Here is a 24,746-nt window from a genome sequence, read left to right on the forward strand (position 1 = left end):
ATATAAAGTTTATTTCCCTCAACTGTTATACAAAACATGAAGCTGCACCTAATAAAGTTTTTTTATTATTTTTAAGTGAATATTTTTTGAAGGTGTGTGAATTGTTTTGTTGTTTTTTATAATATATAAAATGTTAAAGTATATGTGAGCTTCTTGCTGCAACATTTTTAATAGCTTAATGTGTCATGAGCTGAAAAACAACCCCTCAAAAGTCAAACCATAAAGTCTACTTACATTATGAGTTTTTTTCCTCATATTTGCAGAGTGCTGAACTTTCTTTTCTCATAAGTTGAAATTTCATCTTCAGAGAGCCTGTGCATAGCAATGTGGACTAAAATCCTTAATGCTTGTCTGTGGTGTGAGAATTGGCTAAGCAGTTTTACTGCAAGTTTAGTTCTTGATTATTTTTTTAATTTTATTTTTTGTTGTTGTTAAGTCATTTAGGACTGTCAGCTCATGGTGACTAGATTCTGTTTGACTTCCTAAACTTCAGTGTAGAGGCTAGCGTGCTGCAGGCTCAGCAGCCTGAATGGCATCAGGGAAGGGTGGTCATATTAGGGTGATCTGAGCTGGAGTGACTCCTGTGAGTCATCCCGAGCGAATGCCAGGGAAGTGCTTTTGCAGAGTGCCATATGTGTTGTCTGCTGCATGTGTGCGCCAGAAAAAGCTATTCTAGGAATTCTTTGAAAAGTTTATCCCATTCTGAGACAACTTCTGATTCCTCTGCTGATCTAGTCAGGTGATACCAGGTTTTTGCTGAGTGGAGGGATGACATGAAGGACTTGAAAGTTGAGATGATTTGAGGAGAGACTGTTGCCCTCTCAAAGAATCCTGTTTTCTTAGAAAAATGACATGTTTATATGACTGTACCAGAAATATCTCCCTGGTGCTCTTTCCTACAGTATGACAGAAGTTTCCTAACTTTGTGTGTGAACCTGGAGATTAGAGCTTTACAGACACAGGGTAGGTCAGGGATGTGATTAAATTGATTTACTGGACACTTCTTTATGTAGTTACTGTGCATGATTGCAGCAGCAACTCTGTACAGATCAGCTGCAGGATGCAGAGTGTTAAAAGGTGGGAAGAGGCACTATTCAGTATAAGTAAAATGATAGTGATAGTTTAAAAAAAAAAATAGTTGGAAGTCAACATGCAGCTCGTGGCTTGTGATTTATTAAATTGTAAAGCCAATTCTACTTTTCCTTATAAATTTTAGCTTCTTTACAAGAAAGTAAAGGTGTGTTCCGCTCAGGTGACATGAAGTAATTCCGTAAGATCCGAATGAAATGCAGCAGCAAATGCTGCAATCAGCTTGAGAGTAGTATCCCATGGTGGCAAATTCCCCGTTTTGTTTGTCTTGTGCACCCCCTGTAATTTATTCTGTGACTCACTAACAATTTGAGACCTGCTTAGCTGGAAGGCAGATCTCGTGGCTGGGGGTAAAATAATTGCACTGGGAGAGCTGGCAGAGGTATTAAAACAAATAAATGGTTGCATGGTGTGTATATAATATTACATCAGGCCTCCCTCTTCTGTTGTTTCTGTCTGGGGTAGGATGGTAAGAGGTACAATACTTTCCAGAAAGTCTTGGCACCCACTGGATTCATGTTAGGGCCTCTGAACACCAGTTAATGTACAGAGCAAAACAACAAAACCCACTTCAGAAAATATTTTTTTTCACTGGGTTTCTTCTCAGTGATCTGAATATTAAAGTTATTGGAAAGTAAATCTCTGAGAGCTCAGATCTTTTTTTTTTTTTTTTTCCCCTCATGTTTCTTTTCAAATAAGCTCCCAGCATAACACCTATGCTTTCACATTAACACACTTCTGCCGGATCTTCCCTCATAGATGCCTTGTCACTCTCTGTAGTGTAACCAGAATAAGTGGTGTCTGTTGGAGTCAGGAGAGGCTGGCAAAACTTCAGGCCTTTTTGAGACACCTCAGAGCCATACCAACAAATGGTCTGTGCTCACCAGCCCCCCCATGGACACAAAAACCCCATTTACCTGGCTCCGAAGGGTTACAGAAGGTGGGATCTAGCCCCCTGAGGGCACAGGAGAGACAGAGAACAGCTGTTCTAATCCCTGTCCCAAATCCTCCCTGTACTTCTGTGGCATGTTTTTTATCCTCATATGTGACAGGGATGGCTTTGGTTGCTGCTTCAGAAGCCAGAGCCTGTGCTATGAACCTCAACACCAGCTAGAGCCGAGCAGTAACCTGGCAAGGAGAGGCACAAAAAGAAAATCCCTCAAGGCCATGTCTCCTCTGTTGCTTCTATCCCTTAATTTGGCTCCAACAAGACTAACTACAGTGCCATAAATCACGAGTTACCTACACAGGGAAGACCTTGCACCTATTTGCATTCCTCCCTGAAGAAGTATGTGACCTTTCTTATGGCTCATTGCTGGGGGTGAGGGGGCTGAAGGGGGATAGTTTTTAACTTCTCAACCTCATAGTGAAATCCAAAAAGTAGAAGTTTTCACTCAAATGAGTGGAGAAGTTAAAGCCTGTGAAGCAGCAAAGTCTTGCTGTACTGCTCTGCATGCAGATGACCTAAATTTCACAAGTCCTACTGAGCAGGAATATACAGCTTGGCTAACGAAGTTGGGAACATGTCCTGTGTAGGACGGATGTACCAATTCAAATGTTCTCTCCAAAATGCCATTTCCCACCACACACACCGCCCCAAAAGGACAGAAGTGCCTTCCATGCTTAGGAAGTCAATGCAGGAGGTGTAATTTCAGCCTTATTGTGTTGGTGTTATAAGCTAGTTAGGGTAAAAAGTCCTTACCCAACACCCCCCTCCTCTGATTATTTGTGAATTAAGGTTGGTTAAATGGCTTCAAGGGGTTCAAACTTGGAAAAGAGGGCAGAAATGTCTCAGATTTGCAGAATGGCAAAGAAGTGGCTCAGAAATGCAATGGCTCAGATTTAATTGTTGGCATAGAACAGTAAACAGAGAGAACTGTAGCATTGCAAATCCTATTACTGCTTCGGCTCCTGGCTTTCCAGCTCAGCAAAACTTGAGATACAGTAAGGCATCCTCGGTTGTATTCAGTACTGGAGCAAACTGGTTTAGTACATGCCCTCCCCCAGCACCAAACTGCTGTTCAGAAAGGGGGAAAAATGGTTTCACATATGCATTACTCTGAGGACCTGAACAATATTGTCTCCACCCACTCCTCAGAAACAAAACCAAAAGAGCCCCCAAAGGTTTGGCCCAGGGACATAATGCTGGACTCCGTCACCACCACGAAATACAGATAATGGAATTTCGTATGTCAGTGGAGAATACTAATTGCTCCATAATTGCCACAATATGCTTGCTTAAAAAAAAAAAAAAAGGTGCGAAAAGAGGGCGTGTGAATCTCGTCAGAACTGAAAACATATTTAAGAAATAGTTTTCCAGCTAACCACTCTGCAAATATAGATCATGTAAGAGAGAGCACTGAAAGGGATGTTAGTGAGGGTCAGGTAAGTCCCAAGTTATTACATGGATGAGAATCACCAGGAGGATGCAAGTTGTGACTAAGCTCTAATATATAAAATATGACCAGCAAAATGTAGTTGGGATTCCCCTGCTTTCAGTTTGAATGTGCAACTCTTCAGTGGGTAATAGTGGGATGAAAAATGAGAGCCAGCTATATCGAAGTATGTGTTTTTAATCACTTTTTCATCTCTGGTATCCGTGCTTTCTCTGCACTTTGCAGAGGACAATACTGGCAGTTTTTCTTGGTTTGGTTTTTTATTTTTTTCTTCGTGTTCTTAGAAGGGCATCATATATGGGGTGATTGAAAAAGTAAAAATAACAGAAAATAGCAGATTAAGATGTAGCACACTTCAGCATTTATTGTTGATGGCTGAGAAAGTCATCTAGTCCTTCTCTAAGCCTGTGCAGATTTATTCTTGCATCTTTATTTTTCCCTTGATTAAAATTCAATATTGCTCTTTTCAATAAGATTTTATTCTCCACTGTTTTACTAAAAACAATCCACTTTTCATATCAAGCCTGTATACAAGCTCATTATATCTTGTTCATTTGGACATGAGTTGTTAAATCTTCCAGGTGCTTCATGGAGGATTTAACCACCCAATTCAAATGAATGTTCTTTCACAAAGAGGTTTACTTATCACTGCCTCTGTATTCCTTTGCCTAACTGTTTAAATTGCCCTAACCCCTAACACATGCAATATAAAATTACCATGCCAGTAATGCAGGTGCTTAGCGAGAGTGTAGGATGCCAAGTGTGCAGTCGTATTCTCCCAGCCACCAGTAATTTGCAGTTCAGGGACTTCCTATGCCAGCAGTGATGACTTTTCTTGATGAATGATTCCTCCGTGAATTTATCTCACTGGTTTTGCATTTTTAACTTTGAACTCATGACAACTTGAAGCAAAGAAATTTTGCAGCTTGACCCACTGGTTGCATCTACATTAACAAAGCAATGTGTTGGAAGGGCTCTTTTTTAAGTGTAAATTTGTCTTGCTTCTATGTTTTGGGACACGTGGTAGCTTCTTGAAGTGTTTTCACAGAATCCTGACACAGCTGAGGTTGGAAGGGACTTCTGGGTCCATCTGGTCCAAGTCAAAACAAGCAGGACCTTGAGATGCTGAGTTCAGGTTTATTTCTCTGGAGGGTGGGGAGGTCATGTTTTTTTCTGCATCTATTGTACTGCAAAATTAAATTCCTGCCTGGTGATTAGTGACACACGGTTACAAGGATGTACGTTTTGCAGGATGCTCCTTTCCTACATACATTACTTAGTCATATCGACTTCCATCTACCATTTCATCATCTTCACCTCACAAGTCAATGAGAGTTCTAACGTGCAGGTCTCCATACCTCATTTACAACTAACCCATTGCACATTTTAAGCTTGTCTGGTTCTGCATTCAGTGGAACTAAAATAAGGAGGAAATCACCTGTAGATCGCAAAGGACAGTGGAGATGTTAGATTGTGCTTTGAGAGATAAGGCTGTAATTTCAAGCTTTCCTAGACTCTGAGTCAGTTTGGATGAGTTACTTAATCTCTGTGTGCCTCAGTTCCCACCAGTAAAATGGAGTTATTAATACCTGTCTTACCTATATATATATTTTTTTTTTGTGGCTCTAGAGACTTACAGTTCTGTCCATAGAGAGCCCACAGCAATGAGGGATCGCTCTTGGGCTGGGCTCTTTAGTGCCTGCCTTCATAAAACTTAATTTTCTTAAATGAAACTAGAATTTAACTCTTTTGAGAGCAAGTAATTTCATGCTCACTTACTAAAACCCTTTTCTCAGTATTTCTGCCTTCACAAGGCAGCTTCACAGTCACACAAATTTCCTCCATGCACCAGCTTTTTATTTTTCCAATAAATTGCTAGGCTGAAGCTGGCTGAAGTCTGGAAACCAGAACTGAATGCTCTGTCTGAGGTTCACCCAATGACAAATTAGTTTTGTTGTTTTATTTACTTTTTTTAAACACTTCTGTTCCAGTAACCCTTTATAACAATTTGTAAGTTCAGTTGCTGTTCTGCTTTATCAATGTGCCTGCCCCCACCCAAAGTTTCATCTCTTCTTTGATATGTGTCTCCTTCTCTGCAGAACTGCTTTTTTTTCTGCTCTCACTGCTACACAGGTAAATAAGTTTTCACAGATTCATTCTTTTCTCTCCTTAATTTTTCTATTTTTCTCTACACCCCCCCCCCCCCCCCCCAGTGTAAATGCACTTTTATACACCTGTGGTTCATCACCTTTGTTCAGAGGTACACGGATCACATGGCACTTTCCCAGTCTTTGGTAGCATACCCCACTGTCTTGTGTGTCCATGTCAGGTGTAATCACAGCAGTGAACCTCTTTAGCAGTTATTACAGCATTGTCTAAATAATGGGCTTTGGTCTGTTGAGGAGAGGTCTGTTAAGGATCTCCTGCACCCATGCTAATCATGAGGCGCTGTACCAACCATGGACCAGAACAGGCAGAAACTAGGGAGATTTGCAGTCTCCCTTGCTGGGTCCCTGCATCAAGATCCAGGAGATTTTGTTTGTTTCTTGCTTGACCTAAGAAAGATCAGATTTCCTTGTCTGTAAGGAAACTTCTCTAACTGTTCCCTGTGGATGCTGTCTGATGTGTATCAGTGTCTCCCAAGGAAGATGTTTTGACTTCAGGAGCTCAACTACTTCTGAAGGATGTTTTCTGGCACTAAAAAAAATTCTTAGTGTAACCTAAATGTTAGCATCCAACCTCTTAACATGCTTGTAATGATTACACACTAAATTTGTTTCAAAAAAAAAAACTTCACGCAAATTGTGTTAATATGTAACTTTCTCAGATTATTTTTCCTTGATTGTGTGTGTTTCCCAATTTCTCAACACAAGCAGAAGTGGCTTTTTATTATTTTTTTAGTTATTTTTATTATTATTCTTCACCTGAGAAACTTCATGCAGCCATTGTGCACAGAGTTTGTTCTGACAATTCATTCTGGGGCACTTGTCCTTGAATCGGTCCCAAGCTCATGTTAGCAGACCATTGTTCTTACTGGACTCCTGTTGATCAGCAGATACTGATTTTTATTTATTTTTTTATTTTTAAACTGAGATTTAAAAGTGAAGATTTTCTAAACAAAGTAATATTGGGAGGCTCCAGTGATTTTCACAATTGTACCGTTTCTCTTTCATTGAATGTGTATATTTCAGATTATTGGAAAAATCTGTCTTGTTGTGCTAGATTTTTTTTTAAATAGATGTCAAGTTAAATTGTCTGTGGTTGGTTATGCTTTATAAAGACCAATTATTTGGACTTGTTAGAACATTAAGTTCCTTGTTCAGGTTACTTTACAAGAGTCTTCACTAGTGGAAGACTGATTCTCAGCTGGATATACGTGAACTGCAGACTACATTCTTACTACATCAGCAGGCTGGTAATCTTATCTATAGACTTTTGTGGCAAGACATTCTCTTGAACAGCTTGATTAAGTATATTCCACACAAGAGTTTGTAAGGTACTAGGGAAAGACTGGAGTAAACTTTAGTTTTAAAGTTAAAGAGGAGGGAGTTTAGATTTTGAGGTTTTTTTTAATTTTAAATAGGGTTCTCTGTTTCCTGGTCCCAAAGAAAACAGATGTGCTATAGAAAGGTCTCTAAGCGAGTGTTTTAAAGCTGTGGATATTCCAGTTCTGAAAAATGTGTGGACCTAACAGTCTTTCTCCACACCAAATTAAACTAGGTTGTAAATATACAAGTGAGTTAATGTACACTTGTCATCCCAACACTGTACCTCCCATTAGACTCATCCTGAATCAGGAGACGTCGGCAGATTTCAATCTGAAACTGTCTGGTTCTGCAAATAGTAACTAAATTTGCCTTCGAGCATTTGTCAGCTGGACATAACTTCACTTCTCAACCTCTAAGACTGTAATTAATCTTTGCTCGAAGCAAGCAAGGTTTTAGTGCATGTTAACCAGAAGTGGTTTCTAGTCCTTGGGAGGTTTGCTCGGCTTTCCATGTGAATTCCTTCAAGAAGGAATGTGTGATCTATGTTATGTATTTGAGCCTCGATTTATGTACCCCATCAGCAGAGCTGCTGGACATGTTTGCTAACGTGGCCCTTCAGCTGGCCATCCTTTCTACCCTTCTGTGGTTTTAAGGAAGAATTTCAGTCCTGCCAGCAGCTGTCATTGCGGAGACTGGTGGTGTCCCCACAGCCCTTGGACTTCCCCTTGTTGGAAAAGCTGGTCTTGGCAAGAGTTGCAGAATGCTGCTGACCGGGGTCAAGTTTTGGTTGGACATGCCAAAATAAAGGGTTTATGTAGCCAGAGCCCTGGGAAGAATTACAGGCTTGGAAGGGGGAGAAAGGTATGAAAGGCCTCAAGTAAGTATTTAAACACTGATGTAAACTCTCATTGAATCCAACAGGAATTAATTGGCATGATCTTTTATGTGACTTTTGGGGTTAGATTTCCAGCTGACATGAACTGACAAAGCTCCTTTGAGCAAGATGTACTGGCTTAGACTAACTGAGAATTGGGACCCATGTGTTTTGCAGAAGACTTGACATCTTTCTTCTTATACGGAAAATTTCTAGATCTAATGGGAGAAAAAATGTTGTGGTGAGAGCCGTATCTGTATGAATTGCTTCCAGCCTGTTGATGCCCAGTTTTACGCTGTCTGAATTCTGGACTCTGAAAAGCTCTTGGGAATAAGATTACATTATGTTTTAATTTTCTAGTTATTTTCCCCATATTTTATTTAAAAGAAATAGATGACCTGGCTCTTTGCTCTTTCAATTAGCATTCAAGTAGACTAATAAATTTAGCATAATCTATTAATAAGTTTAAACCTATAACATCCTAGTTTGCATACAAGCTGTGTAAACTCACTATATAAGTTGCATACCAACTTCAAATCACTGAAGAGTGGTGATAGGGGAAACCAAACTTGCTGTATCATAGAGTAGTATTTCAGTGATACTCTTTTGAGCTAAAGGTTTCATGATTTTTTTTTGAACAGATTTTTTTTTTATTTATTTCTGAAAAAGCAGTTTGCATTTTTAACCCAGAGCAACATGGTTCCTTCACAGAGCTCTGGGACTGCTGTTTCAATGAGTTCAGACCTCCCAGTTGTTTGCTGAGCACTGCAGCTACATCTGCGGTCAGTAACTTGTTCTCTTCGCTGAGATTCATATAAGCTGTGGTTAATGAGAGTTTACACTGCGTACACAGGTCTTAGAAGTGCAGCTCCAGAATCTTGTTACGTGATGCCTCAAAGCTGGCTAGATCTATTTTACATGGACTTTGAGGTCTTCACTTGCATCTTATGAGAAAAAGTCTATATGATATAAATAGAATTTAAAAGCGGTCTCAGTTCTTCACCCCCTCAGCCCAGAGAAAAACAAGTTACTCTTCTGCTAAGAGATCCCCCTAACTTAAATGTACCCCCTCTAGCAATATTTCATATAGTAAAATATAATCCGAATTTTCCTAACAGTATGTGGCTGGGATGTGGTTATTCCACTTTACATCCTTTCTTCTCTCTCTTATCTGTGGATACTGCATAGCCATAGATGGGAGAGTGTTCAACAATAAGAATAAATAATTATTCTTACACCGACAAAATAGAAAAACAGTCTTTGATCCACTACAAAGAAAATTCATGTTGTTCACATTGGTGTGGTAGAGTTGAGGAAATGAGGAGAATGAGCATGGATGAAGTTGCAGGTCCAGTTCTAGGAGGCACAACTTTTATTTTATTATAGGCAGATAAGAAGTTACGGTTGACAGAATTGTTTTTGCTACAGTTACAGATATTTACTGTCTTGGCATCACAGGAGAAAAATCCTAGGAAAAAAAAAAAAAAAAAACAACATTTAACTTATGGAAAAAAACATCATAGTCACCCTTTAAGAAAATGTCCTGTAATGTATAGAAACCTAGCTTGAAAGTACTGTGTGCCTGTATTAATCTGACAATAATAATCGTTGCCTTGTTTTCCTATTAAACTCTCTGCAACTTATTACAGGGTTATTTGTTCCTTGTGTATTGGCAATTCAGGTTATGGATTAAATTTAAGCAGATATGAAAATGCGTGCTAGAACAACAGCAGGAAAATACAATCTCTGTTGATGAAAGCAAGCTATGTACACAGAAAGCTTGTGATTTGGACATGAAAAAATGCTGGATTCCAGGTTGCAACATCACAAAACATGACAATTTGGAGGAAAAAATGAGTTCTGCATTTTTCTTTTTTTTTTCCCCATTTGTTCATACAATACACAACAGCAGTCAGACCACACAAGAAGTTTGCACAAATCTACATGGTGAAAGTGGGATGGGAAAGCAGAATTAGTTCAGCAGCAAAGGCCTGGGCATTTTTTATTTCTTCAGCAGCTGGAAGCCTGGTGTGACACTATGGAATAAAATCAGCTTTGCAGGGAGGAAGCTGTATAATCAGTATGTATGATGCTTTCTTAAGATGTGATGATCTGGAACAGAGTAGTTACCTATATATGGTAGCTTTGTATCTACTCAGTAGTAGCAGCCAATTCTGAATTCCTCGAGGAAGATGATAAAAAAATATGCTTTAACTGAGGGGTTCCAGCAATAGTTAGCTAATAATTTCAAACCTAGAAGGACTTCCTTATGAGGAGTGCTTAATTACGGAGGCAAAGAGTTACACAGAATAATAAGCACTTCTCAGAAATGGTGATTTAGGCTTTTGTTGTTTGAATTTTGTTCTAACACAAAGGGCTGTGGGTGGGGGTGGGGGGGGGGGAGGATTCTTGTGAGATATTTGAAACCAATAACCCATATGACAATTGGCTTGTAGGATACTGTGCCAGTGGATACCATGGAGGCCAGATGCTTAGAAATGGGAGGAGGAAAATAAAATGACTTTAATGGGTGATGAGAGCATCTACACTTAGATGGGATTAAAATGGATGGGAAAGGATCTAAGTCCCCACGCTTTGGCCAACTATTATCTGAAGTTGAGAAGAATCTTTCCTTATTTGGGAACATATTCTTATCCATGTAGGCTTTTTGTACCCCTTAGGGATAGAAGGTCATATAAAACAAACTCCTGTCTGATCCCATGAGACAGTTCCTGTGTTACACAAGAGTGTTAAAATCCTACTAATTGAATTTTCTTTCCTAATGCTGAATTCTAACAGTATTTACTTTACTGATGCAATGCACCAGTCAAAAAGGCTTGAAAATTTTATTCTGTCTTGTGTTACTGAAGAATATAGTTTTATCTAGCAGCAGTAGTATATGTGATATCTTAACCACTTTCTGTACCGATGAGTTCTACAGGGTAATTTTGCATTGCATTAAAATAATTATCCATCACTGTTTGAACTTCGTGTACTCTCAGATAGGTAAATTGTATACTTTTGCAAGCCAGCATGCATTCTGAAATTGTTATGGGAAAGATTTGCATCAGGAAAATGTAGATTTCCTCCCCCTCCTTCACATGATAAAAAAATCTCCGTACACAATAGCATTACTGCCACATGTCATAGGGACACTGTGTAAATTACAGTGTTACAAATTTGTCAGCCTAACCAAATGTCTGAAAGAATAATGTCATATTAGTTGTATTTCAGCTGTAAGTCTGGTCTGTTTTAACCTTGATTTGTGTGGCAGCTAGCCATACCAACAGCTTGTGCATGGTTGATTATAAACAACTGTTTTAATGTAACAAGATTCTCATTTAATTCCTGGGAGCTTGATGCACTGATGATCAAAGATAAATTCAGGCATAGCACTGAGGTAAAGCATTAGATTAGGCTGGCCAGAAAAGACAGGGTCCTGAAGATTTCAAGATTGCATTGCAACATACAAAAGATCTTACAAACTTTCTCAAGTTGGATAGTGCACTTGAAAATACAGAAACAGTAAGCAGCATTATGTGCACAGCTGGCCTTGGTATAACTTGGACCTATTCTGATTTTCATTTAATTCTACTTTTGTGTGGCAAGATCCGTAGGTTCAACCAAGATATTTTCTTAAATAGAAAAACTTTATTACTTTGAAATTCTAGGTTATTTTTACTCTATGTTCTTTCTATTTTAAGGATGAAAAATTATTGTGGAAAAGTAGAAACCATTGGAATCCCTTTTTCTTTTTTAATTTTATGGTGTGTGTGTGTTGTTTTTGTTTGTTCATTTTGCTTACTTTTTTTAAATGTGCACCTTAGTTGAATACTCTTTTCTTGAATCAGATGTGGGATCAGACTTACGAAGGTTTTCCTGGTTAATTTTTTTTTCCTGTATTTCTGGTGACTTCAGGTTTTTTTGTGTTTGTTTGGTTTGTATTATTTATTTCATTTGCTATGGGGTGGATTTTATTTTGTTTGGGGTTCTTGAGGATGAAAAGCATCCTTTTCTGAAGCAGCACCCCTAATAGGCTCTCTGTCTTTAGCTTACTGCTTATTGCCATGAAGCTTGCAAAAACAGTTAGTATTTTTGAGACTGCCACCTCTACCAGCTGTCTCTGAAGCTGGCCAAGAAGCTCAAAAGAGGTGGGAGGGGTTAAGATAATACGTATGTGACTACATTTACACATCTACTCCCTAAGGAGGGTGGGGAAGGACCATGATGTTCATTCCTTCTAGTACCTAAAGAGGGCTGCAGGAAAGCTGGGGAGGTACCCTTGGTCAGGGACTGTAGTGATAGAACAAGGGGGAATGGCTTTAAGCTAAAAGAGGCTAGGTTTAGATTAGATATAAGGAAGAAAATCTTCACTCAGAGGGCGGTGAGGCCCTGGCCCAGGCTGCCCAGAGGAGCTGTGGCCGCCCCATCCCTGGCAGTGCCCAAGGCCAGGCCGAATGGGGCTTTGGGCAGCCTGGGCTGGTGGGAGGTGTCCCTGCCCATGGCAGGGGGTTGGAACTAGATGATTGTTACAGTCCCTTCCAACCCAAAACATTTTTTTTTTAATCAATAATAGTCGACTTAGCTCGACAAATGTTAGGTGTTCGGTTACATGAGCATCAAAACTAGAGTTGAACCTTTGAGTGTTTTTACACTTGTGGTAAATTGAATCTAATCTGAGGAATGATCCTTAATTTAATTACCCCCAATAAATTCTTGCTTCTTTGCAGCTTTACATTCTCTTTGCCAAATAGCTGATTTTGAACGTTCCCTTTTTCCTTTCCTTGGAAAAAATACGAAGTTTCTGGCATCAAATAAAATCCAACCTGCGCATAAACATGGCTGTTAAGATTGGAAAATATTTTTCTTTCCTCTTCCCCGCCCCCCCCCTTTTTTTTTTTTGGGGGGGGTGGTGGCACAATTCTCCTTTTCTCCATTTTGTTTTTAAGAGAGCAACAATACAAGCTGTGAAACTTCATGTTCTTTGTTCTGTGTGGTGGTGCTGCGGGGGGGCAGGGCAGAGAGGAAGAATAATCTTTGTTAAGCGTTTGATATTTGTATCATGGGGAAATACAGTGTTGACCATCATCCCAGTATGGGGGAATCCTTAGGAGCAAAGGTAATGAATGAATCCAGTATTGCCAGTTTTCATAGTTATAAAATTCCTTGGATTCTGGAAAAAAATGCTTATGTGAGTGGGGATTTCTAGTCTATAAAAATTCATGGAGAGGTGCAGATGCTCATTTGTACACCAAGACATTTAAAGTCAATAAACTTTTCAGTCAGAACATCAAAATGTACAAATTTGCTAGTAGTATTTTCCTTTAATATAGAAAACCACATAGTGGGGCTTTCTTTATTTCCACCCTAAGATTATTGCAGAGTATTAGGACTTACTTTGAGATCTACATTTCTTTTGAAGTTGTCAGTCCACAAGTTTCTGGAACAGGAACTTTTCTGACCTCGCAAGGTAACAGAAAAAACCTCTCTGAATTCCCCGTGAACTTCAGACCAAATGTTGACTCCTGCTTCAAATGCGATATTTTATTTTCAAATCAGTCTAAAGTACTTGTGATACAAGTAGTTCTTGTGTCCTGACTTCAAGCAGAAGCATCTGTCCTGTCTCTGGGCGAAATTTTCATGTCCTTTAATGCGTATTAAATAAACTGCTGCCCAGCTTTCACAGAAGACATCAGCTTGTGAAGATTTCCAACAGGACACTTCAGGAAAATATTGGGAAAAGATTTTATATTCTCATGCTTATGGCTTGCAGTTCTTACTTTTAAGACTTCATAGCAGGAGTAATCAATCTTAGTTGCATGTCCCCAGATTGTGTGAAGACAATCTACTTATGTCCAAGAAGACTTAGCCAAACCAAAGGCTTTATAGTCAGAGTGCTGGGTGGGGATCTTTTTTGTTTTGCTGTGTTTGTCCTGGAGATTGTTAGGCTGAACTATTTTCTTTAAAAGAAACAAAATGAAAATGAGAGGTCTATAGCCAAGTTTTCAATGATCCTCTTGCTCACTGGCACTCACTGAGACAGGAAAAATGATGGCTAGTGCTTCAGAAATTTTTCATGCTCTCATTTTTTGGAATTTGAACTCCTAAGAGAGCCTTCTGGCAGCATCCTGAGACTAGCCCAAGCACTGGATTTTTCTTTCAGAGCTGCACAGTCTAAAATTGAGACATTGGTTGGGAATGTTTTAAGCCAGTTCTTGTTGCAGGCATCTCCTTTGTGGTACTAGCTGCATTTAACTGTCCTTGACTCAGAAGACTGTCTATTACAGGATTCCATGCTCATGTATCAAATATTTGGAAAAAGACCCCCAGTTTGGAGACATGCTTTGATTAGGTTTTTGAACTTCTCTCAGCATTTCTTTTCTGTGAATCTTAATTGTTTCTAATACTGTGTTTAACTTTGTTGTGAAGTTTTGTTTGGCAAAGGAACATATTTGCTTTTTTGGGGCAGGCTGAATTTTATTGCTTCGCTTGAATTTCCTGGTGTTTTCCAAAATCACAGTGGTTTACCTGGGAATCATGCCAGTGTTTTAGACTTCAAATAGTGATAGTAAGAGTTGTGTGCTCATTCGAAGCTTACATAAGGCTAAAGCTAATATTTGTGGGCGTGATTAAATGTGTTTGGTATTTTGGGGGGAGGGATGTATCTAGCTTATGAGTTATGCTTGCTGCCTTGTGGAGATTCTTATGAAATGTAGCAGCAACTCAAGTTATCTAGCAGAGGGAGAGTTGATACAAGTGCTGATACGCATAAATCAATAGACTAATGCCTGCTTTACACCTCTTAACAAAAATAAGAGAGTCATATCCTTACCAGTAAACAAGTGTTCTATTCATATACAAAATAGATTTTGTCTTTTCCTTTGCTTCAAACCGTGTGACTTTGCAATGAGGTGCTTGCAGGAGATGAGTTAATACGTTTGACAACTGTTGCAGGGGGGAAAAAAAGACAACAAAAATTTGGGATGGAGGCAGTATGAATGTCCACATTTGAGCTTTTCTGTCAAACAGAAGCCTGGTACTTCCTATCTGCAACTGGTACAGGCTGGTTGTAAATTTTGTCAACAGCTGAACTAAACCAAAGTGGCATGTCCTAAATCCTGTTGTTAATAGAGAGATGTAACTGTGGTGCACCAATTAGCAGGCTGGTCATATGACTATTTTGATTGGTAAATGGGCACTTTGAGGGCCTAGAAAGAAGAGGAGGCTGAGAAGACAGGTTCCCAGAAAGAAGTAGTCTTGGAGAGCAAGAGAGGACTCTGAAAGGAGAAAATGATCACAGCTGGAGGAAAGACCTGGGAAGTGGGTCAAGTTTGGGTTATGAGGGAGATGGGTGGCAATGAATGTTGGGAGATGCCTGAAGACAGTGGCTGGCATTGTGGTTTAACCTGGCAGGCAGCTGAGCCCCTCGCAGCCACTCACTCCCTGTCTCTGGGGGGGGATGGAGGAGAGAATCAGAAAGGTAAAAGTGCAAGATCTTGTGGGTTGAGGCAAAGACAGTTTACTGGGTAAAGCGAAAGCTGTGCATACAAGCAAAGCAAAACAAAGAATTATTTCACTACTCATCAGCAGGAAGGTGTTCAGCTTCCTGTTCAGGAAAGAAGGGTTCATTACACTTAATGGTTTCTTGGGAAGACAAACACCATCACTCTGAACATCCTCCTCTTTCTTTACCCAGCTTTTATCAATAGACATGACGCCACATGGTACAGGACATGCTTTGGTCAGCCTGGGCCAGCTGTCCTGGCTGTGTCCCCTCCCAGCTCCTGGTGCACCCCCAGCTTCCTCGCTGGCAGGGCAGCACGGGAAGCAGAAGAGTCCTTGGCTCTGTGTGAGCACTGCTCTGCACACCTAAAACATCAGGGTGTTATCACCTCTCTTTCCATCAAAAATCCAAAACACAGGATCATACAAATCTCTACAAAGAGAATTTACTCTATTCCAGCCAAAACGATGACAGATGGTTATGGCCAAGATGAGTTGCTGTGAGCAGTGGCACAGCATGGCCAACACAACATCCTGCCCAGCCTTCCCAGACCAGCAGCAGCCTCCCTGTAGGGGACATTAACATTTTGCGACCAAAGGGTGAATGTGGTGTGTGAGGTGATCCAGTAGAGTAAAACTGAATGTTCTTCGTTCCTAAATAACACCTTGTACCTCTGTAAATGGTCTGCTGCAATGTTAGCAGATATTTAAGCCTGTATATATAATGACACTCCCTAAGTGGTGGTATGGAATGCTTTTCAAAGTACAAAACTCTGGCTTCTAAATGTTATAGCCTTAAACATGTCATGCACACATATGCATGCACATGCTATACAGGCACAAAGATGTTGTGGAATTATAGTAATTCTTTAAATAGTATTTATAGTAGGTTGCAGGACTGTAAGCAACAACATAATCATAAGTATATTCCAGAGATTGTGGTTGTCATTCCAATGCCAGTCAACGTCCCAACAACGTAAATAAAGTATGTAATATCTTGAATTAAACGCTACTCTGTAAAGAGTGGGTAGGATTTATTACACACCTTTTGTGCATTTTCTAATTAGTTTTTTGAATATGAATGAGTTTATATGGTATTAAATAGCAAACTTTGTTTTGAACTCAAAGCTTACTTTACCAAAGAAAGCTAGATGATTACTCTTTGGCACAAATTACAGCACCACCACCCCATTTTCCTCAAATAATCTGTTAAAGATCATCAGCTATGGGAAGAGAGCCCTTGGAGAAGGGGAGCAAGCCTGTGACATAAGTGGTTTCTCTCAAAAATGTGTATAAATGAAGATAGTTGCATCCATTAGTGAGTACGGAGATGAACTTTCCACACTAAGTCTTTTGATACAGATTATTTATGTACACATTTTGCAGCTAACACATTTTAAGGACAAATTTGAATATATGTGATGTTCTGCTCTTTCTAAAAAGTGACCTGCTCTTAAAAAGCGGGAAAAATGATAAAGTATTTTAAGTGGCTTAACTTTGCACAGGAAAGACACAGCAAAGTAGGTGTAAAACCATAGTCTGTATCTTGAAGCTGGAATAAGGAGTGACAGGCATAGTTGGTCTTTGAATCTTACTACAGAAAGTTAATAAACCATTTTCCACAGTTTTCTCAGGGCTTTGGAATTCCTCCTGACAGGTGCGCTCTGAATCGCACCAAGTTCATAGTGTAGTCATCATCTGTAGGTGTTGAATTGATGGGGAACCCATAAGACACAGAAACAAACTCTTAACTTCCACTGTTTCTCCTTTGTAAAGAGGGGACGTTAAGTGAAGAAAACATTTATGAAGAATCTCATTGGGTTGATGAGGTCATGGAAAACAGCAACAGATATTGTATGGGTTAATGTGCCTAAAGCATGTTGTTAAAAAATGACTATTTCACACATGCATGTTTAGGATATCAAACATACATTCCAGAGGATACTTGTAACCACCTACCCCACTGTGCACTCTCTCCCAAACCCCTTATTGCCCTGGGCTATGTCCTGGTGTTGAGTTGAAGCCTTTTTTCATTACATCTTGATTAATACTAGGTGCTAAAATCAAATTGGTGATAACTGCTGGTCATGACAGCTATTGTGCAAGCTCTTGCCAATGGCAATGCTAGTTCTTTCCTGTTCTTACCTGCAGCAGCCTTCGTATTTTAATCATAGGCCCCAAGCAGAAATTGTCAATTAGATTGAGCCTTGTGGTTGTCTTTGAATAAATGTTCTTTAGTAGATAGATTTAGTGCCTTGCTACTCTATTCCCCTGGTTTCTATGTGCAGTATACCGTCCATATACACTAAAATGAAGTATCTTCCTGTGGAAAAAAATCTATCCAATCACACACCAGATAAAGTGGCTACTCTGCTGAACTCCAGAAAGAAATGAGAGGGCTTGATGAATGCCTTGAGGCCAAAACAATGATTCTCTTGCTGCTTTCTCTTGGAAAAAAAAAATGTAAGATGGAAAATGTGAGTTATTTCAATTTAAACAGTACAGAGGATTGTGGTGAAAGAGGCAGAGTTGCTTCTTTTATCGCATCTACATTTGATCGATGTTTCTTGAGCAGTTTTGTCCCAAGTGGGATAAGGGAAACTGGGATCCTCTGTGTAACTGGCTACAAGTTATTGATAAATGGGGTAGGACCTGTGAGGGTGAGTTGTACCACCAATTTATGAATGCTCTGGAGGGATGCTGGATGCCAAAACATCTCAGCTGTGCTTCAAAGGGTGATTGCATAGTAAGGGACTCTCACATCTGAAAAATCACAGACAATTGGCACATAATTGTATAATTGTATCTGTTGGACTTCAGTTTGTTTATGCCTTAGAAAAGTCAGGGAGGGACAGAACATCGCCTTGCATCAAACTTCAGATTGTTTTGAGTTTCTGATATATATATTTTTGCCAAGTAAGTTTGCTATGTAGTTGATTCCACTGTAAAAGATATGCAAGATGCTCGTGCACTATGGCAAGTGAATGAGGGAAATCATCCCACTTGAAGGGAGTATGCAGGGCAACGAGGTGTGTCCGGAATCCCACAGTACTGTGGTGCTGGGCCTAGGTACGGCCATGTCAGCCACAGGAGAGGCAGGGAGACCTGCTGCTGTCTACATAAGAGGTGGACTCCAGAGCTGAGATTAGTTACTGAATGCTGTAGCTGAAATTTTCTCAAGAATGGTTTGTGTTTTGGGGGTTATTTTTCTTTTATGTTTGGGGGAGAGCGAGTGTCTTATTTTTTTCATTCAAAAAGAAAGGAGAAAAATGAATAAAGCAACAAAAAAACAGGAAGAAGTTTATTTGACACATATTTCAGTAATTGTCCTTCGCTGGCCAGAAGCACACACGCAGATGTAAGTTGCTGACCACAGCAATGTGACGTTGGGGCTTGGAGGTGAATGATGGGATTTGTTGTGCTTGGCAGCATATGTACACCCTCTTACACACACTCCTTCTCTGCAAGCATATGGCTGGAGGAGGCAGAAGAGAAAGACAATAGTTGTTACTGTGATATGAATGGGTATAATTAGGTGCCTTGCCCAAAGTGACATGGAAATCCTCTGTCAAAAATGAAAACGGTAATCCAGGTCTCATGGAGTAAAGCCTGCTGCAATAAACGCAGTGTTATCCTTCCTCCTCTGGCTGATGCTTTTCAGCTAAACCCTCTCCTCCAGGGCCCTGGCCTCTGGAGTGGGCTTTGGTTTTTACCTCTAGTAACATAATGATTGAAAAAAAAAAAAAGTGCTCAGGCAAAAAGGATTAGTGTCTGTAAGCTTCTGACCCACAGGAGTGCATAGAACAAATGTCTCTTACTGGCAAGTAGTTCAAAGGTCCATCTTAGGTTGTGGGGTTGTTTTGTATGTTTTTATTTTATCTTTTTTAATTAATATTTGAACTTGTTTGGTTTGGAAAAGACTCCTGTGCGATGCAAACTCCAGCAATTTTACACAGACTAAAATGGAGGCAGCATTTGCCTGTGCTTCCCCTGCAATTACAAAGCAACTCTCTTGTTTTGTTTGAATTTCCTTTGTCGTTATGAAACACAATAGGCTGACGGCTTGATATTAAAAGCAATTGTGTTTCCATTCATGCAGATGCCAGCCTGTTTAGGTGAATTTACTAAGTCCCTAGACATACATTTTTATATTATTGCTGTCTCTAGGCCGTGCTGAGCATTTTAATCCTCTGAAAATAACCTCTGTTTTCCGTTCATCTCTACATTAGCTCTTTCATCATGAGGACATGAATTTAAAAATATATATATCTTAAAATTGTATGTAATAAAGATGTTTTTATCATTCCAATTTGTTGAACTGTTCTTTTAAAGTTGCATGGCTTTCAGAACCATAAAGTGGCACAATTATTTTTGTGTTGTATTGCTTTGTACCCTGAGGTTCCATTTAAAGCAAAGCAGAGAGACGTGTTTATAGGCAGTATTGAAAGCAACATATATGGATCTTGATGTCAAGCATATTTTATTGAAGTAAGATTAGAAAGGGATCTGACAACAAGTTATGTACTATGGAAGTGAAATCAGAATGAGGTTTTGTGCCAAGCTGCACATGGGTATTACTTTAATTTTAACAAGCCATGTTGTTATTTCTGTGAATTTTTTGGTAACGTCTTTTAAAGATGAACTTTATGGCCAACTATGAGTTTTTAAAAGTAAATATTCAGAGCTTTTTGGACACATTGGTACACTATAGCACACCCTCCTGCTGCACCAGCTAAGCCTTGGGATTGATATAGGTATATCAGATACCTGAAGACTGCATTTTCCTGACATACATTTATATATAGTATGCTTGGATTAAACCTTTGTGAGTAAATCTCATTTCCTTTCCATGTAAAATTTCCTTGTTAAATGCATTTCAGGTGTGTGTTTGTTTTTGTCTTCACCTATTTTGTTAACATCATGAAAACAATGTTGCCTTTTTTTTTCCCCAAGAGGTATAGACTTGAATTCAATCTGTTGTTTGTTTTTTTTTTTAACCCAAATGCCTGGGGTTGACACTACTTTATATCTCAGTGCACAAAGAAAAATAGTATGAGAAAAGAGTATTTTCTCTTTGTGTACAGTTCTGAATTTTGCTGGGAGGGGCTCCCATAGGAAAAGGTTTTGCTTTCAAATTTTCATTTTGGATGAACAGAGGTGATTCCCAACTGCAAACCTAACCAGACTATTTATGTTTAAGGATGTGAAGGATTCACCTCTTAAAAGATGGCCAAGTTAAATATCTTGCTTCAAAGCTTTATGATGAGTTGCTCTGTGGGAACACCTTGTGCACACACTAAATTTTCAGTGATGTTACTGTATTAGTGTCCAGAAACTGTAGTTACTTGAGGTTCTTTGAAAAATGAAGCTGTGAAATAGCATGACTCAAACATCTCACTGGGATACTGCAAGAAATTGAGTACGTAAGGGAACACCAGGTTCCTGTTTTAACTGGGACCCAAGCATGTTCAGCCTGGGCTCTGAATATCAAACTGGATTTCTCTATTTTTTTAATCATCACTGGTGTTATTATGTGTCTCTCCTTTTCATAAGACAACAGTCTTAGCAATATATGATCTAATAAACAAGGATGATTTAAAATCCCAGGTGCCTTTGCTCCATCTAGGCATGGTTCTCCCACTGCCTGATAAGTGGCACATAGCAAGTGTGTTCACCGTTCTGTTTTGGCTATTGGTCCTCTTCCAGATTTTTGCTTCCTTTCTATTTGAATTGCAAATGATAGAGACTCTCCTAGTGTTTCATGCAGCATTCAACACAGTCAGATCTGGTACCCGTTTTAGACCAGTAGATATTGGCGTTCCAAAAATATTCCTACTTTCTCTTATTATTTATTTAACATGTGGAGTTTTGTAGCTCAGTCCCAGACTCCCTTCACCCTGCAGGGTGAACAATATGGAGCTACTGTGCAATATGCACTCCTTAGATCAGGTGGGATTTCTGGTTCCAAAACTTTTTTTTATTCATTGAGCGAAAGTAAGAAAACATGATTCTAAATAATAACAAGACCTGTTGTACAGATTTTTGCCTGTGCCATGCTTAATGCACTGAAAGACCTTGGATTTGTTTTTGTTCTGTTTTAATATTAGCAAAATCTATCTACAGATTAAATTATATCTGTAGTACTACTGTAAGGTGAGGACTAGTAATATTTAAAAGCAAATTTCCTAAGAACATGTTTATCTGGAGGGAGGAAGGAAGAAAAGTTGCTTTAATTTAGTTTTACGTTCCCAGTCATTTGGGTGGCACAGCAAAAAGGTCTTCTGCCAAGCTCAGGAGAAGATAGTAAATGACTTATTGTTTTAAATTTTTGGCAGTTGTGGCTTGAATATCCTAAGCCCACAGATTACTAGTTAATTTGCGGAATTTTTCCCTTTGTTCTGTTTTTCATGAAGAAACTTGATATGTGGAGAAACTAAGGAATTTACCACCCAGCAAAGAACCATGCTGAATGTATTGGTTAATACCAACCCCTGGAGTTGGCTTGTCTGTTTTTAAAGTGATACATACTGCTTGGGATTTGAAAATGAGTCAAAAGAAGAGACCAAGATGATATATTTTGGGTAAAACATTGCAGACAGTCATGTTTCTGAAAGCTTGCTCAACTGGGCAAAACTGTGGAACCCACAGCAATGACCTTCTCTGTGTAAAAGGCACCACAACTGTGGTGCTCAATGTTAATAAAAGCCTGGGTATTTGGGAAGTTACTGAACTACAAATAATGAATGTTTGTAAGCAGGGGTGGGGGAGAACGAGCAGGACGCTTTCTGAAATCAAATTACCGGCTGTAGCAGAGTCGTCTGTCACCTACTGCAGGTGACACGGTGAAGGATGTCTTGAGGGAAATGATGCTCTCAGATTTTGGTTGCCTCTCTTCTGACAATGATATGGAAGCAAACAGGCTTTCTAAATGCTGGGGGCTTCTGGCTTCTCACTTGCTTTCTGGTGCCAGGTGACCCCTACCTTTGATGCTTTGAGTGCCGTTCTCAGTCAGGCATGCAAGTGCAATATGTGTCAGCAATTGTACGGTACACACGCATGTATATATTTCTATTTATCCTTGGGACATGCACAGCGAAAGACTTCTCGAGCTCCTGCTGTAATGCAGCGTGTCAATTTGGCAGCCCTGCTAATAGAGGAACTCGGCCTCTTCCTTTTCCTCACCCATTCAAATGCTCCGTTTTGGCACATGTGTCAACAAGTGTGCTCAGGTGTAAAGAGGCATGTGGCACAGAAGTGACGTAGCTGTCACATAAGATGGACTTCCCGCAGCCGAGATAGCACCTCCCGTGGTATTGCACAGGCTGCCCACACGTGGCCCGTTGGCACCCATGCCCATGGGCTCGCCAGCTAGGAAGGAGCTGGAATGGAAATATTTGGAAATCTCTTAGGAAATATCTGTGGTTTGCCCCCAGTGTTGCACCGCTGTGTTAGCTCAGCACATTCTTTACTCTTCTCGGCAATGCGCGGTCATTCATCCTGCTCATTTTTTGGAGTGATTTGGAAGCCAGCCAGCTGAAGGTGACTTGATTCCAGTTGTCAGAGTCAAAATCTGAAGAGAATGAGAGAGATCCCTTTTTTATTGGTTGCTGCCACGAAATCATCCTGCTAGAACAGACCCTGAAAGTAATTTAAGGGGACTGCTACATTTCAGGCTGCTTAGAGGGCTTCACTGAAGACAGTGGTTAAAGAGAAACTTCATGAAATGCTGAGCAAAGTTAACTGCGGCAGGTGTTGTATGTTGTATTTGCCTTCCCAGCAAGTGAGGAAGCAGTGCAAGTGCTAAATGGTGGAAGTTATCAGAGATAGGTGGAAACAGAGTTTGGTCAGTACGAGTTATCAAACATTTGGTTTCAAATCATTAGCAGCAATTTCAAAAAGTAGTATACACTTGTACTTTGCGGTGTTTGGGGAGATTGATTGCAAAAAAAAGCATTTAAATTCAACCATCCTGCTTTGCATCAAGCACAAGCAGCACTGGCAGGAGGGGTTTAGCCATCAGACGTTTCATAAACTGATGGATCTGGGACAACTTCCCAGAGGCTGGGTGGTGAGATCCCAACCTGGAAGTAATAGGTTTCATCAAACGTGTTCTGTCCTGGGGGTTGATAATCGGGGGAAAAAAAAAAAAAAGCCTCTGCACCTCAGAAGATGGACCAAGGATGGGTTACTCCAAAAGCTGGTGTTTTAGCTGTTTGTGTTAGCATCAGTGTTTCTCTGCAGCCTGCCTGTGATGTACCAACGAAGGACTCCATCAGTAACTTCCAGCTGTAGAGCTGTCAGTCGTTTACTAGCTCAAATTCAACTTCAAAACAAAGCCAGGGCTTTTCCGTAGCTATGCAGGCTATTTTTGATGGCTCCTACCACAGCTGAAAAGCAGGCAGGTGTCTATGCTGTTTTATGGGGGCTGGGACAAAGCTTTGTGAGTGATATGTAAGAAGGAAATGAAGAGAGGTCACGAGGGTCGAATTTTGCTGGGCTTGTCTATCCCATTTTAGAAGTTACCCTACCTGTGCCAAGCACAATTCTTTCTGACTTCCGTGAAGTTATAAGTGATTATGGGTAGGAACCCTGAAATCCCAGAGCGTGAGAGCTCAAAGCATTCAGATCAGACAGGGCACGGTAACAAAAATGTAGGCAAAGGACACAAAGCAAAATTCCAACTGTAATTGCTGTATCAAACATTTTTTTTTCAATGAACAGTTGAAAAGCTATTCACATCACATTTGCTTAGCCTTGTAGCTAGCATGTCACTTTGGCTATTGTTAGGTGGCAAGCAAAAGCAGTGAACAGTCTCTACTACTTGGGAAGAATTTAAAAATGTGGGTAAATGAAAAGATCTTTCTTGGATGTCTCTTACTACCCTAAGTGAGACATGGAAGGGTTAGGTGAACCTGACTTGTCCTCTGCAAGTTGCTCTGTCTGTCCACAGCATATTTGGAAAGCTGAGGAAGACAAATTAGAAAGGGTGTATCTGTTATTAGGTTTTATTTTATTTTTTTTCCCCACAATGGAAGGTGAATAAATCAGATTCAGGCATGCCAAAACTAAGGTACAAGGAGACATCTCATGACAGGAGTCTGTGCTTTTTTGGGAGACGTTTTCCTAACATGGATACAATTCCTTTTATTTCCAACCTTGGATGCAACTGAAAGATACATATATATGTATATATATGTATATATATGTATATATACACATACATACACATATTCCCTTTGTATTACCTGTCTGAAGCCTGAACAAGAACTAAATCAAACTTCTTTAATCTAAAGATATTTGAATCTGGTTCAAATATTGGCTTTGAACTTTGTTTCTTCTTCTATGGAAGCTATTAACACTTCCCTAGGTCTGACCTGGGGCTTTCAAAATCAGAGG

At 39.8% G+C, this 24,746-nt stretch overlaps 1 protein-coding gene across 6 annotated transcripts in view; it reads left to right on the forward strand.

Annotated features, from left to right (window-relative positions):
- Positions 1-24,746, forward strand: part of CELF2 (CUGBP Elav-like family member 2) — a 455,245-nt gene that overhangs the window by 84,111 nt on the left and 346,388 nt on the right. The window lies entirely within an intron of this gene.

Source organism: Cygnus olor, chromosome 1 (assembly GCF_009769625.2).
Source record: "Cygnus olor isolate bCygOlo1 chromosome 1, bCygOlo1.pri.v2, whole genome shotgun sequence".
In the NCBI taxonomy this organism is placed as follows: Eukaryota; Metazoa; Chordata; class Aves; order Anseriformes; family Anatidae; genus Cygnus; species Cygnus olor.